Genomic DNA, 14,211 nt, shown 5'->3' on the forward strand with positions numbered 1-14,211 from the left:
AGTAAGCAGTGTGTACTCTCATCACTGAAATCCAATTTTATGATTTCACTTCATCGGGCAGGCAGGGTGAGGGTGAGAGGCCATTGGTATTTTCCTGCCAAGCAAATCGAATTAAAGGTTTCCCGCGAGACGCCGGGAACATGTTTACAGTAAGAAAGGTTCCAAATGTGGTCGCAGTAGTCAGCGGGCATGGTCGCAGATCCCCACCTACCCCTATCCACCCCTGCATCACTTACAAGGGTGGCAGAAGGGGGAGGCGATCGTTGCTTATGGTGGTGGTACTTGGAAAGAGGCTCACACCCTGGGGTTCACTGTACAGGCTTGTGCATTCAGAGGAGAGGCAGACAAAGAAGAATACAATGTTGGGGGAATCAGCAGAGGTGATAGAGCAAGAGGTGTCATGGTGGTGGTGAAGAAAGCAAGTAGCACCAACAGGATGTAACAGAGATTGTGACAGAACTAGTGACTACGTGTAGGAGCCGTCCTCGCTACTGGCTGTTATAGAAGAAGAAGCAGAAGCAATAAGAATAAAGAAAAAAAGAAGTAGCATGTCTGGTGGGGTCTGTCGCTCGGAGATGGACGCAGATGACACTAATCAAAGTCGGGTCCTTATCGTCAGCGACATTACTGTTCTTATCCCAACCGTCACTGAAATGTCTAGTCGTCTTTAGAACCTGGCCGCACAAAAAGACCCTTCAAAATCAAAGGAGTGAAAAACCACACTTTCCTCAAGCTGCCTCATCAAAGATAATTTCTTTTGTCGGCCTTCGAAGTAAAAGTAAAGAGAATCGTTATCAAACAACGCAGGTCATGGTTGTTCAATATATCATGACTGTACATGTACTTTTACTGCAATGACTGTAAGGGTAAACGACTGAGTGTTGTACACAGACTCACCTAATGTGAGTGTTAGTCAATATTACCTTGCAATATCTACAGCTCACAAGTATACAAACGATTCTGGTTTATATTTTCGTGAAATATTGAAAATTGTTGTAATAATCCGTTGAAGATAACGGAATCTTTGTCGACTATCAATGGTTCCAATTTCGAAACAGAATTTCACTCTAAGACAAAAGAAAAGCGGCAACGCTCATCACCCAATCAGATGCAAAGAAATGCGTGACATGCGGATGAGAGGAGACCGGAGAGTTGTCCCCCCTTCACGTAGTACTTGTGCGTTGTCTCCCCTTGTCTGTGTCTCGTTCTGCTGTGTGTACGTGAAGAGCCACCCATACTTAGAGACGCTATTGTTGTTTCTATCCACAAGCTGAAAGCAAAATTGAGTTGCTGCAACAAGGCGGAACCCCAGCCGTGGCGGCGACCGTTTGTGACGTCATTAGCTGGCCGCATTCACAGGCGGTTGGCCTTGCGGCTTTCATTACTGGCGAAATCACAAACGCCTCGTGTGCGTTCGAGCGTGACTAAAATCGGCCGTGACAGACCAGGCGAGTCTCACTTGGCTTAGCTGTGGAACCAACGAGGCTATATCCGACCACATATTGACGACAGACACCCAACGTTCAACATCAAACAGCAACAAATTAGCTCCTTTTGAAGCCTCCAAATGCTTGAGGGAGATGGAAGCGCCGAGTAGAGAGAAAGAAGTTTGAGGGGAGGAAGGGGAGTTGGGTGGATGCGGGGGCTTAATTCACTTGGTTTCGATCCCGTCCAGCTCCAGACTACTGTTATGACGTCGCATCGCGCATGCCGTCTAGACGTCCATGTAGTGCAACTTCTGGTCTCCGGGTCGCAAGAGTATGCAAATTGCTTTTAGTCTCCCCGGCCCCCGAGTACAAGAACTACACTGCTGTTCTGTTTGCTGTCCACCTTCATTTTATTTTCTTTTGCTTTTTAGAATGAGGAATTCATTTAGAGACAGTAGAATTAAGTCCAGATGTTGCGAAACTATTCCGAGAAGGGAGAAAAACGAGAAGAAATATGAGTTCTCTTCGATTATTTCTCCTTTTTTTCCAGAAAGTTTTGTTTATTAAGCTGCAAGCTTGAGGTAAGAGTGAAGGAGGAGAAGAAACTTGTTGGTGGAGCATACGGCCAGAAGTAGTGAAGTAGATTTGTTGTGCATGATAGACAGCTGGACGAAGTAAGCCAGGAGTCAGGTGTCACACTTCAACATTATTCGGTGTGGGTGACCATGTCTAGTGACAGAAGGAGCAACTAATCGGAATGGAGGTGTAATAACAAAACTCACAAATGTGCATGGGATGGTTCAGAAATCGGATGGTAGGTCGCTTCTGTGTGTCTCTTTACTTATACACAAATCTTTAAAATGTCTAAGAGCAGTTCCTCTGTCTCAGTATTTCAACAAACGCGTGGATAAAAGGCTTAAAATCAAATTAACCACTTTAGTGTTTCATTCTCCAGCTACTAAATTTTGTGAAATTAGGTTTAGCCATGGTAACCTCATATTCATGTTACATGGCTCAGCTGCTGAACGCAGAAGAACAAAAGACAAATATATTGAACGGAAAACTACTATCCAGCTGTCACATTCCCAAATGATTTACAAACTATAAAACTACAAAAACAGTAATGACACATGTATAAATATTAATATATAAAACTGCATTTCAAGCTTGATGTTACTGGAGCAAAGGTGGCCACAGAAGCTACATCTTAGTACAGGGGAGCCCCTCACAAAGGTCAACATGTGTCTTGTAACCATGACGATCTGTGTGACTGAGGGACATCCTGCAGGGTCTCGTCTAGTCGAGTGCAATGTTTTCCTTTGTCTGGGTAAATCTCAGTGCAATGTCGTATTTCCTTAAATAGGGGTTAACATAGCCTCTTCAATTCTGAAAATACACGTCTGTAAGCATTACCAGTCACACAGGTTAAAACTCGTGACGAATACAGATGGAACAAGCTCTCCCATTGGCTTCACAGTGTAAACGTGTCCTTGTACAATCCTTGTCAAAGTTTGCGGAGCTCTTACTGTGTATGGTGATGTTAATAGGTGTGTACCTAATGGGGTTGATTCACCCAGATTTACCAGTTTACCCAGTCATTTGGTATCTTACGTTAAGTTTACCGAATTATTAGAACAAATTTTGGACCCCACTAGACAGTTAATACATCTATATAGTTGTCTTATTTATTTAAGCGTCATTATTTAAGTAAAACTATAAAAAAAAACTTGTCTATAGAACGATAAAGAGACGAAGATAGAAATAAACAGATTTAGCAGTATCAAGGACTTCTTATATAGGTAATATTATATCATAAAGAGACAGATAAATGTTAAGGACAATTTATGAAAACACAGATCATGTGTCAGACGGTGGTGCGAGGTGGAAGTGGTTTATGGATACTCGGAAGTGCACTTTGACCTCTGTGAGGGTCGCTGCAGTACCAAAATGCAGCTTCAGTGCAACATTTGCCCCAGCCACGAACTTTTTCGTTTGACAGTTGTAAATAATCTCGGACACTAGCTAGCTTTACCATGGTCTTTCCAGACAGATATGTCAATGCCCTTCAGATAACCCAGCCCCACAAGCCACGTGACCCTTTTTGTGAACTTCAACAAACAAGAGCAATAACTCTACAATCTACTCACTAATTCTGCACACTTTGTTTGCATACAAAAAAGCTAATATATAAATCGAAAAATCCTGGATGAACATACGTGCTTCACAAAATTGTTCCTGTGACCTACAGATGTTATTTGCAAATATACATTAAGTGTCTCCTGTTATTAGAATTGATTTGTTGATTATATTGAGTGGATGTCTTATTGCAACAGCTGCACATTGCGTTCTAACGAGGTTGATAAGGCCTCGTCCACACTGAATGTAATTTTTCATCTTTCTGTGTTATATTCTCTCTAAGGGAGAACACATGCTGACTTCCTAGTTCGAGTTCTAGAGCTTCTCGACCAACACACTTATCACAGAAACGAGCTACATTTCGTGGCTTCCTTCCAGAGATATACAAAGTCTATGTCAGCAGACTTAGAAACCTTGTAAGGGATTTTTTTCCTTTTAAACTTACTGCACCAACGGTTATTCATATGCGTGCAGACTGTACATCAGTGTGCTTGTGTCTGCCAGGAACACTACAAATTTAGAATAAAGCTTTGTAAAAAAAATTACAGTCGCCGAGCAAATGGTATATACGTAGATGAGCTGGAGAGTGGGCTGTCTGAGCTCGGTAAGCCCAGTGGAGGAGAGCTAAGTGTGGTGATGCTGTGCACGCTATGGTCCTTGTAGGTAAAGGTATGAGACAGGGAGGGAGGAGGGAAGAGGAGAGGGAGAGTTTCGGAACAGGCCGTAGAATTTCTTTTTAAATCCATGAAAACTCTGGATATCGTCATCATCGTTACTACTGTCATTTCGGATGACAGAGCTTTCAAACATGGCACCATGCAGTCCATCTTGGCTCCAGTCTGGTAGGGAGAGCCTGCTCCTCCCATGGAGGGACTCTACCCTGTGCCTCCCTTGAGAAGTCACCGGGGGAGTCAAGGGAAGGAACGGACATCATTTTCTGGTTTCCCTGCACTTTGTCAGCATTTGTATTCCACATCTTGCTGTTATTTGTTTCTACTTTCTAAGAAAATGTTTCAGTGTGAATGTTCTTTATTTTTCGCTGCACAGTCTTTGTTGCTAAGCAACCTAATACGTGATCACTGGTCAGACCTTTCCACACAGCTGTGTAGGCTTCGAAACTGTCTCGCCGGAATACTTAGTTTTAATTGTCGGCAGTGAAGTTGGAGTCTGTGACTTGCAAGTTTATGGTGGTGCCAAAAATAAACCTAAATGGAAAAAAAGATTTTTGTTAGAGTTTTTTACCCGCTTTAAAGCTAGCGTGGCCGTCCCGAAAAGGAAGCAGAAAAAAACCCTCACGAGTCGAATATAGGATCAGCATGCAATGCATTCATTCAAAGAAAGCCAACAATACCACTCCCTCTCACTTAAACAGATGCGACAGTTCTTGTGCAAGAACCAAACTTAATTTACAGTCGCGAGTGAAAACTTTAGACTAGAGCCACAGTCGTAACACGTGACACTGGCAAAAGCAGCTACACTTGCAGACCAAAAGAATTCAGGAGGCGAATGAATGATAAAGAATATAATATAGAATTGTTATTCTTTGACATAAAAGGACTGTGATTTGCGAGTTTATATACACAGAGCCTCCGCTTTCTGGTCGAACATCATAATAAATACATTTAGTAAATAGCTACAAAACAGTGTCATGTACTCGATTGAACTTTTGTAGCTAGTAGTCTTTAATCAACAAGAATAGTAGTAGCAAAAATAAAACATGGTTTGAATATTTCCAACTTTTTTACTATAATAATAAGTTTAGGCTACTAAATGGTGGTAGGGATTTTCTAATAAGGACTGCGTGCTCCTTTCAAGAGCCTGAAAGCACATGAGTTCAAAGTGCAGTCAAAGTGGCTCTGTGGAGTATGAAAAGGAGGCAAAACATAGGCACAAGGGAGGTACAAAACATAGGCACAAGGGAGGTACAAAACATAGGCACAAGGGAGGTACACGAGGCCTTCTCTGTTTTTTTTATTTACATAAACGTTTTTGTAGCCTCTTCCCCCTGTCAAATTGATGGAGACTTTATTTCTGCACGGAAAGTAAATATCCCAGTGCAATGGTCCATGTTTTAACGACTGGAACTGATCTTGACACAGAGGATGGGCCTCCACCAATTTTTTTCTCTCTTCGAGCTCTGGCTCTACATCCCCCTGTACAGAAGCGGACGTGTATCCGTGATAAACATAGGGACTCGTATGCAAAAAACTTCGAGAAATAGTATTTCCAGTTGACACATTTCATTTGCTTTCCAAGCCGAGACAGTGAACAAGGGGTTAAAATAACTGCAGGATGTGAGTGAGAGAAGACAGCAGCAGGAAGTTAACTTCAAGTGTTGATTACCGAAACTATAGGGTTAAAGCATTTACTCCTCTCTGAAACCTTTGGTACAGATCATTGCACACCATAGCACTTTATTGGTGATGGAAAATATTTTATTGTCTAAGGATAACGGATGTTTATTCTCATGAAACTGCATAAACTATCCAACGATTGCCTTGGAATCAGTTTAGACTGAATGCAGATAATTTCAGATGCCTTGAGGGAAACATTCCCAGTGGAAATTGAGTAATGATTCCGGAGAACACACTCAGCTGGTAATAAATAATTGTAAAAACTGAAACTTTGGTCGTTATTATTGGGCTGGTAACACTTAAAATTTATTTCTAAATGTTTAGTTAGTTTTTACTACCGTGTTAATTTTAGTTCTTAATGGTTTACTCTCTTCTATGCATTCAAAGCTCTGTTTGATATAATTTCTATCTGTGACTTTAAATTCCAACTATTTCCAGGAATCAGACAGGCTACTCATTGCTGTCGACCATTGTATAATTGGTAGCAGTATTAATAAGCTTGATCTTATGCATGAGGACGGCGATACTTGATTGCCAACTGTAACATCTTGAGGCTGGGGACATGACATTATTTACGTGACTTGGAAACTATTTGGCGACCTTATTGACCTGGGACTGCCCTGCCTTCTAGACTAAATTATATCAGCGTTTGGTCCTTAAAGTGCAAATTGCTTGTAATTTTGTCTCTAAAGTGCAACAGTTCTCTCGTGTAGTGAATAAAAGTAGGTAGTGTTTCTAGTAGGTAGTGATGCTATATCGAGAACAGTGTATTGCAACAGATGATTAAAAGGGGAACGGTGTGTCTGTGTCTAGTTTCTCTCTCTAGAATTGCTCTTTTACCAAAGAAAATATTTTGTTTTGTGAATTAAATCTCCATTGAGTGTGATACCGTAATTTCCCTGAGCATCTCTAAAGACATTTTACATACAAGTACTAATGTTATAATGTTAGGTAGTCCAATCTTAGATCCCCAATAGTAGTAATGAATAGGTAAAAGTTAAATCTTCACTTTGGATGGGAGAAGCAGGAGCCATGGTTATTCAAGTGCATTTCACAAGCAGAAAAAGTTAACCGCAATGAAGAGAGAAAAACCAAAACAAATCAGAGCCTTCAAAGGAAAACACAAAGCTTGGAACGAAAATCACAGAAATCCATCAGTGGAAACTATACGGCCCACAGCAAGACAAGAAAAATAACAGCACGGGACTGAGCTTAGTTTAAAGAACGCGCTGGGAAATATACAGAGGCCATGGCAGAAATAAAGACAGATAGCCTACAATAAATGACCAGAATATTGCACACACAACAAAGAGGATGGCGTATCATCTGCGCTGATTACGCAGGTTGCAGCCAGCTCATAACCACCAACTCGACAATCACAGCTCCGTGGAGCCTGGTGTAAAGCCCTCCTGAGCGATTAGAGCGACCTCGCAAAGTGAAAACAGAAGTCAGCAAACAGCACGGCCACAAAAGTCCTCTCTGAATGTGCTCCATGAAACATCCAAACCCACAAAAGAAGTAGCCATGTGAAGATTACCGGACACAAGAGCCTGGCTAAATCAGCGCCACGCATGACGACCATAAAGAAGATCGCATCAGGAGAACCATGGGAAAATAATATTCTATCAACATATCTCCATATATAAACCCAGTAATTAACACTAAACAGGCAGTTTGTAGCGAGCGATGCCATAAAGAAAATTCGTCGTAGCGTCAGATATGGAAAGCGAGCAAGAAACAGCTCACACTCTGATGGCAATGTAGCCGGGTCACGGGGTCAAGACGTTTAATAGGCGACACGCATCCGCCAGCGCCATGTTGACGGCTGACGTAACATCGCCTTGCACAACAGCGTGCGCATCATCTGAAACGGTCATTAACGACATTCAACGTAATGAGTGCATGAAGGTTTGTATGGTGTATGAACAATAATTAGATGTCGTGTCGCGTATATGTGTGTGTGTGTGAAAGTGTAAATGAATGTATGCATGTAGATAGATAAATATGTCAGTGTGTGTGCGCGTTAGTATGTTTGCATGCATCATGTATTTGCATGCGTGCTAGTGTGCTATTTGCACGTGTGGGTTACTATATATACAATCAAGGCTTCTGCTAAGGCTAAATTCTTTGGGGTCCCAGGGACCCCTTCTTCAGATTTGATACCTGGTGATTTATTTTCTTGTCTTGCCGTTTTGTTGCTTCTTTCTCACGACCTCTTTAATAGAGAATAATGTATTCTTGGTTGTGCTTATTTATTTACCTTACAAACACACATGGAAGTATCATTCTGATTGATATGGTTTAAGTGGTAACACTTCCTCAAGTTCCGTTCTAATTGTTTCCGTCTTTTTAAATTTCTGCCGCTCTTCCCTAGCTCCATCCGGTGGTTGACTAGAGTAAACTTGCAACCTTTACCCGCTGCCTGTTAAGTGAAGCAACCAACTATTATGCAACTAAGTACTTTATTTATCTCTGGAAACATTTATCAACGATTTTTTCAATGGGTATTTCATCACTTGGATTCTTATACTGTTGGTAAACAAAATCCATATCGCTTAACACACTGACACAGGTTATTGCCAATACGACCACTGCTCTGCGCTCGTTGACGCAGTAGTCACGATAACAGCAAAGTTCCCGGATGCAGTGTGTAAATACATCAAATACTTCGCTTAAAATTTGATATGATCTGGATGTGTAGCCTGTTCTGGGAAACAGAAGCAAAAACATAAATAATAGACCAGTAGTAATTTGCAAGATGGATTTAAGAGCAGGTACTTTGGTGGTTAGTGCATCATGGGGTTAGCTACTAATCCTCAGCATTGCGGGATGCTGTGCTTGGAAACTGTCTCAAACCTAGGAAGTCGTCTGACAATTTACATGTCCAGGTCTTGCGTACGGTTTAATGGCATGACTCCACATACAGAGGACGGATTATCGTAAAGGTAACAATCATCGTAACCTACCCCCCAGCCGTCCAGTCACCAGCTCGTGTGAAGTTAATAAAGTAGGTATGTATAGGACTGGTTTAATCAGGTGTGCCAGTTGACGACATTGCTAATACGAGCAAGGTTCAAATAGCATGTCGGCGCTCTGAACAAAGCACAAGAATCGATACAAATGATGACAACTGTTTGTATCGGAAGGACACCCATTACTCACCTACTCACCTGTTACCGCTGATGCTTCTGGGTCCAGGTAAAGGGCAACGACATCAAGCGCTTCATACGTGAGTCACAAAAGTACAGTGTGGCGGTGAACTTTAAACTTCTACAAGAGCGCAAACTGGCGAGGTCAAGCTCAGCACAAAATTCTATTTCCCCAGAACTGAGTAAACATCACTTTGTCCTTACAAATATCGTGATAATGATGAATGTAACGAATTTTTACATATGCATCTAACATACAGTACCTGCTCTCCCATCAGTTGCAGCTTTGACAATGTAATCCAGTTCGTCTTCATTCCCTGTGTCAGGTTGTCTGCGTCTTCCTGTCAATTGTAATGGCAGGTCTTTAATCTCGAGAACTGATGAGACTTAATAATAATAATATAAATATGTAGACGTACAGTATACAACGAAAAGCACAGGTTGCTAAAAGCTACACAATAAAAAGCATAGAGAACCGTTCAGGACACAAATATAACAGTTCAAGTGTCAATCAAACTTAAACTTAAGCCATAATAATTACCAAAAGTGTTTTAAGCTGCTGCTTAAAGATAAAGTCTGATAAATGTAAAGTGAAAGAGAACTCCACTCCGGCGCCTGATACTGAAAGGATCTTATGTCAAAGGTTAGGCAGATTTCAGAAACATCAAAAAGTGCGACGACTATGATGACTGTAAGAGCGAGTGACCAATACGAAAGAATGCTGTCGTCAATATGTACACATTGCCAGTTTGTACTAGATACTCTGTTTCACGTGTGACAGCTGTGTTGAAAGTTTTGTCGAATGATCCCTTCGTTTTTGTTTGTTTTGTTTTTCTAAAGAACAATTTATGACTTTGGACACTTGTTTCTGTTTGGTGAACATTCCTAGAGTTGTTACAGTTAAAGCTGCAGTTATTGTTGTGGTTGTTGTTATTACTATCATTTAAAAAATGATATGCGGACAGGCTCCTTTTAATTATAGGAAAATTCTCTTTTCCCTTTGCGTGTGTGTAGGAGGGCCGTTCGTAAAAGCTGTAAGAAAGATCTTATATTTATAAAAGTATATCTCGCAACAAATCTTTACACTGACAAGGTTCCCTCCACCAGCTGTTAGTTGGGAATCAATGCCTGGCGCTGCAGCTCACATCTTTCAAACTACTTTTCTCTAAGCCTGACAAAGACTTGGAGCTGACAAACAGTTGCTTTGCTCGTGTCTGTGGAGTTTTTGTGTTTTCACTTTGATACCAACAGTGTAATGTTGGGATCTAGATACTGAACATTGTAGTTTACATGCAAATCCTGTTATGAAATGTCGGCTGCCCACTGTTGAGATGGTTGTCAGCAGAAATTATCAAGTTTTCTCTTCGTATTGCTTACAACATAACCACATTTTCGTCTTTTGAGTATTTATGCATTTACCATCTCAAAAGCAGATAATACTAACTTTTGATTTCACTTTTTTGAATTTACTGCTGCGGCAATTTATAACACAACAGTGAACTTTTCCACACTTCTATTTACGTTCATATATCTCAACAAAGCCACTGAGTAGCTAACACACTGAGCAGATTTCTTGTCATCCACAAATGACCAGATATTTAAGCATAAGAGCAATATTAAAATGTTAGGACCCATGACGAGCCGCCTAACGGTCTTTCATCACCCGGTGGAGGGCATCTGGACAAACTCAAGATGCCTAGTATGAATCTATATCACATACTTTACGGAATACTCAGTTAAGCATAAGAATCTTTTTTTCAGGAAAGGTGTAACAGAAGTTTAAGCCACAACACCAACATGTCAGTAAAGATTAAAGATTTGCTCTACTAAAAAGACAGATGTCCACAAAGAACAGCAAGGCACAGATGTGTGTCAGACCCAACAAAAGCACTCAGCTGTTATTTTATTTCTTGGTTGTTAAGTCGCCTTCTTAGTAAAAGTCGATCACTCTATCAAATCAGGAAATCAGGAGGTATAAAGATCAATCTGTGGGTGGCAATTGGGCAAGCTGCACTAAAATGCCCAAATAACCTTTTTGGAGATCTCAAACATGTACCACACACACTCAAATGGTGAACACCACCACCCACCCATAGTAGAAAAGTCTGGAGATCATTGTGAACTGTAAATAATGCAGTAAGACATTTGTGTTTATTGTTAATATAGCTTACTGTTGGGTACAGTTGTGGCAGTAAAACTTTAGTCCTTCTAGAAAAAGGAGCGGCTGACACAAAACATCCTGAACTGCTTTCCAGAATCGTAGAGAAAACCATTGAGACAGCTTACTTCCACTTTGACTGAAAAATTATTTGATTCGTATGATAACATAGTGATGTTATTGTCGCATTCGCAAGCAACAACAAGAACAACAAACCACACCTTGATTTTACAGGCGAAACCTTCGTCAATGAAATGAGCCACTGGAAACGTGGAGTCTATGTAAGGAAATCAGAATGTGGTCGACATTAATACAAACTGGGACAGGAGGTTGTCTTCATACAGCAGTTGCGGCAGAGACAAAGAATTCTAACCTGAAAAACAAGGCATGCAGTATCCCGAACTGCAACACTGAAGGCGAGACATCTAAATATTCCGTTGTTACTCAACGTGCCAAAACATTTAGAAAAGATAAAAAGTGAAATGATGTCTAAACAACCATCTTGAAATAACCAGCAGCTACTTCGCGAGTCTTTTGAGTCTGAAAAGGAAGAATCAGGTCGCTCGATCGTTCCTTCACGTTGTGGTTGGTTGACACCGGGAACATATTAGCTCCCCTGAATCACAATATAGACTACGATTAGTTTATGCTTCCTTTGCGTAACTTTCTTTCTTTCTCTCGCTATACTTTTTATGTAGTCCTTAGCGTCACGAACCTTTTTAGCTAGTCCCCTTCGTCTGTCCTCTTTTCTCGCGCTCGTGATCTCCCTTTTCACTTTCCACGTAGCAGTTACTTCCCTTTCTTATCTGTTTCGCTGATAGCCTTTCTCATCGAACACTTTCAAACCAAAACACGTGTCTGTTTTTGCTTTCTTTCTTCTTCTACGTCAACCACCGGCACCAGTCCGCAAATTATTTTAGTTAGAACCTGCTTTCTTTGTTATTCGCGCTTGCAGTGCTGAGGCGTAGTGGAACCTTTTACAAAAGCTGTAATGTAATCAATTGAAAGATCAGACCATATTCCTTGGGAATTCCTTGACATAAGCCATCCTCCTAACTGGAACGGATGCAGCCAGAAAGAAGGGCTTACAAATGTCACATGATCGCAAAATAAACACTCAAACGAGATATGTTTTGCGTACTCTGTCAGTTCCTCGCTGTGGTTGTGAATAAACGACTGCTCCCTGGAGAGCTGGTAACATGGTGATGGTGGGGGTAGGGGGAGGAAAGAGGGAGAGAAGACTACTCAGAGACGTTTAGAAATGCTTAGTATACAAGAGTTACCATTCACTTAAGATACAGATGGCGCCTTCGTGACGAGACAACAGGACACGATGTGCATGCCATCGAAAAAGACGACGAATTTTTTTCTCTTTTTTTTTTCTTTTTTTTTTTTACTCACATGACTTTTCCTTCTGTACGACCAGACAGCGCCGTCTCGCTCCTCCTCCTTCGCAATGGCAGATAATCAGTCCCTCCGTGCACGCATCCCGCTAACCAGGCTACTGCTGTAGAGGTCGTTGCTGGCCGTTGCTGGGTTTAAGTCTGGCTGAGACGTGTTCCTCCCGCCGATTTCAACGAAGGCAACGCTCTTAAGATGGAAGGCAGGGGATGGTGGGGATGTGGAGGAGGAGGGGGACAACTGTTCAATCAAAGGGGAAGAACTAGCGCCTGCGCTGAAGGGGACAGCTACAACTTTCGCAGTCGATTATTTTGCTCATAGTTTGGGAAGCAGTTCGGTCACAGCAGAGGTTCTAATAGTGAAACAATTTATAAAATATCACTCCTGCTCAGTGACGCAACAAGACAAGTTTGGCCTCGTGGATTGTGGGTGTTAATTTTCGGTGATCCTGATTGACAAAATTACACAATAAAAACACAGAACTGTGAATAAAATTTTCGTCCAAACTCCCAACGTGAAATCGGTTTCCAACATTTTTCGGTGAAGAGGTCGGTTGGCAGAAAGTTCCAGCAGCTTTGTTAAACAAAGCACGAGGCCTGTCCGTCATTTACACTTTTTTATAGCGAGCGGGAATTTGTTTTAGTGGTTAGAAAGTGCATCGTGTTTTGACACAGCTCATGGGTTTTATTGCGGTTGATGCTGGCTGCCTTCGCGGCTTCGTCCTGCTCACACAAGTCGATGGTTGGTCGAATTTTTGCCATCTGTTGACGCGCAAGATTTTGGAGTATGTCAGACGCACATGCAGGTCCCACTTAATTGGTTGTGAGGGCTAGTGGCGATGACAAATATGCCCTGAGAACCAATGAGACTTTTTTTAAAAGAACTAATCCATCTGGATGTGTTTGCCTCCATCGGAAACAGCTTGCATCATATCGTAATAAAGATGAGCTCAAACGCCAGAGATGGAGAGAGGAAGAGGAGAGGGTGGCAGAGAATAAAAATAAAAATTAGTATCGGAATATTTTCTGCACATTTTAGTATTTTTTGCTACAGGGAACAGCCACATTCCTTCTCTCTGTATTCTCATTCTTGACTCATTCTGCGTGTGGGTGGGTGTGTGGGTTGATTCTGTGTGTGTTTCTGTTTGTGCTCGCACCCACGCTTTTGTTGACAGAAATCCTAGACATGTTATGCTTTTTCTACCTTCCTCTGACAAAATCGTTTTACCACACACTTCACTTTTTAAAGTAAAAGGAACTGATACCGGATTGTGCAAGTTAGTTTAAGTAATCAAGAATCCCATTGACTGCTGGAGTTGTGTTTTTCTCAACAGGAATAAAAGAAGAAAAAAAAGAAGAGAAGAGCAAACTCTCACCGATAAATACTTGTGTCGCGATAACCAGAAAGCCGAGGAATCCGTTCTCTCGAGGGCGGATCACTGCAACTGCTTGAAGCCAGGTTCAGGCTGATAAACGCCAGCCACCACCTAATCCAGTTTGCGTGACCTGGAGAAACTGTGTAAACTGTTTTTAGATCACGACTTCCAGTTTTATGGACCGACTCTTATGTGATATAAGTCGAGATCC

General features: G+C 41.5%; 1 long non-coding RNA gene across 1 annotated transcript in view; it reads right to left on the minus strand.

The window, feature by feature from the left end:
• LOC112565173 overlaps positions 1–13,249 on the minus strand; it is a 67,061-nt gene extending 53,812 nt beyond the window's left edge. The window contains exons 1-2 of the long non-coding RNA XR_003099358.1: positions 12,626–13,249; positions 9,330–9,407 (exon numbers count right to left, since the gene is read on the minus strand). This is a non-coding gene — a long non-coding RNA (uncharacterized LOC112565173). The remainder of the gene's footprint in view (positions 1–9,329; positions 9,408–12,625) is intronic.
• Positions 13,250–14,211: the final 962 nt, after the last annotated feature.

This window comes from Pomacea canaliculata, linkage group LG5, assembly GCF_003073045.1.
Source record: "Pomacea canaliculata isolate SZHN2017 linkage group LG5, ASM307304v1, whole genome shotgun sequence".
Taxonomy (NCBI): domain Eukaryota; kingdom Metazoa; phylum Mollusca; class Gastropoda; order Architaenioglossa; family Ampullariidae; genus Pomacea; species Pomacea canaliculata.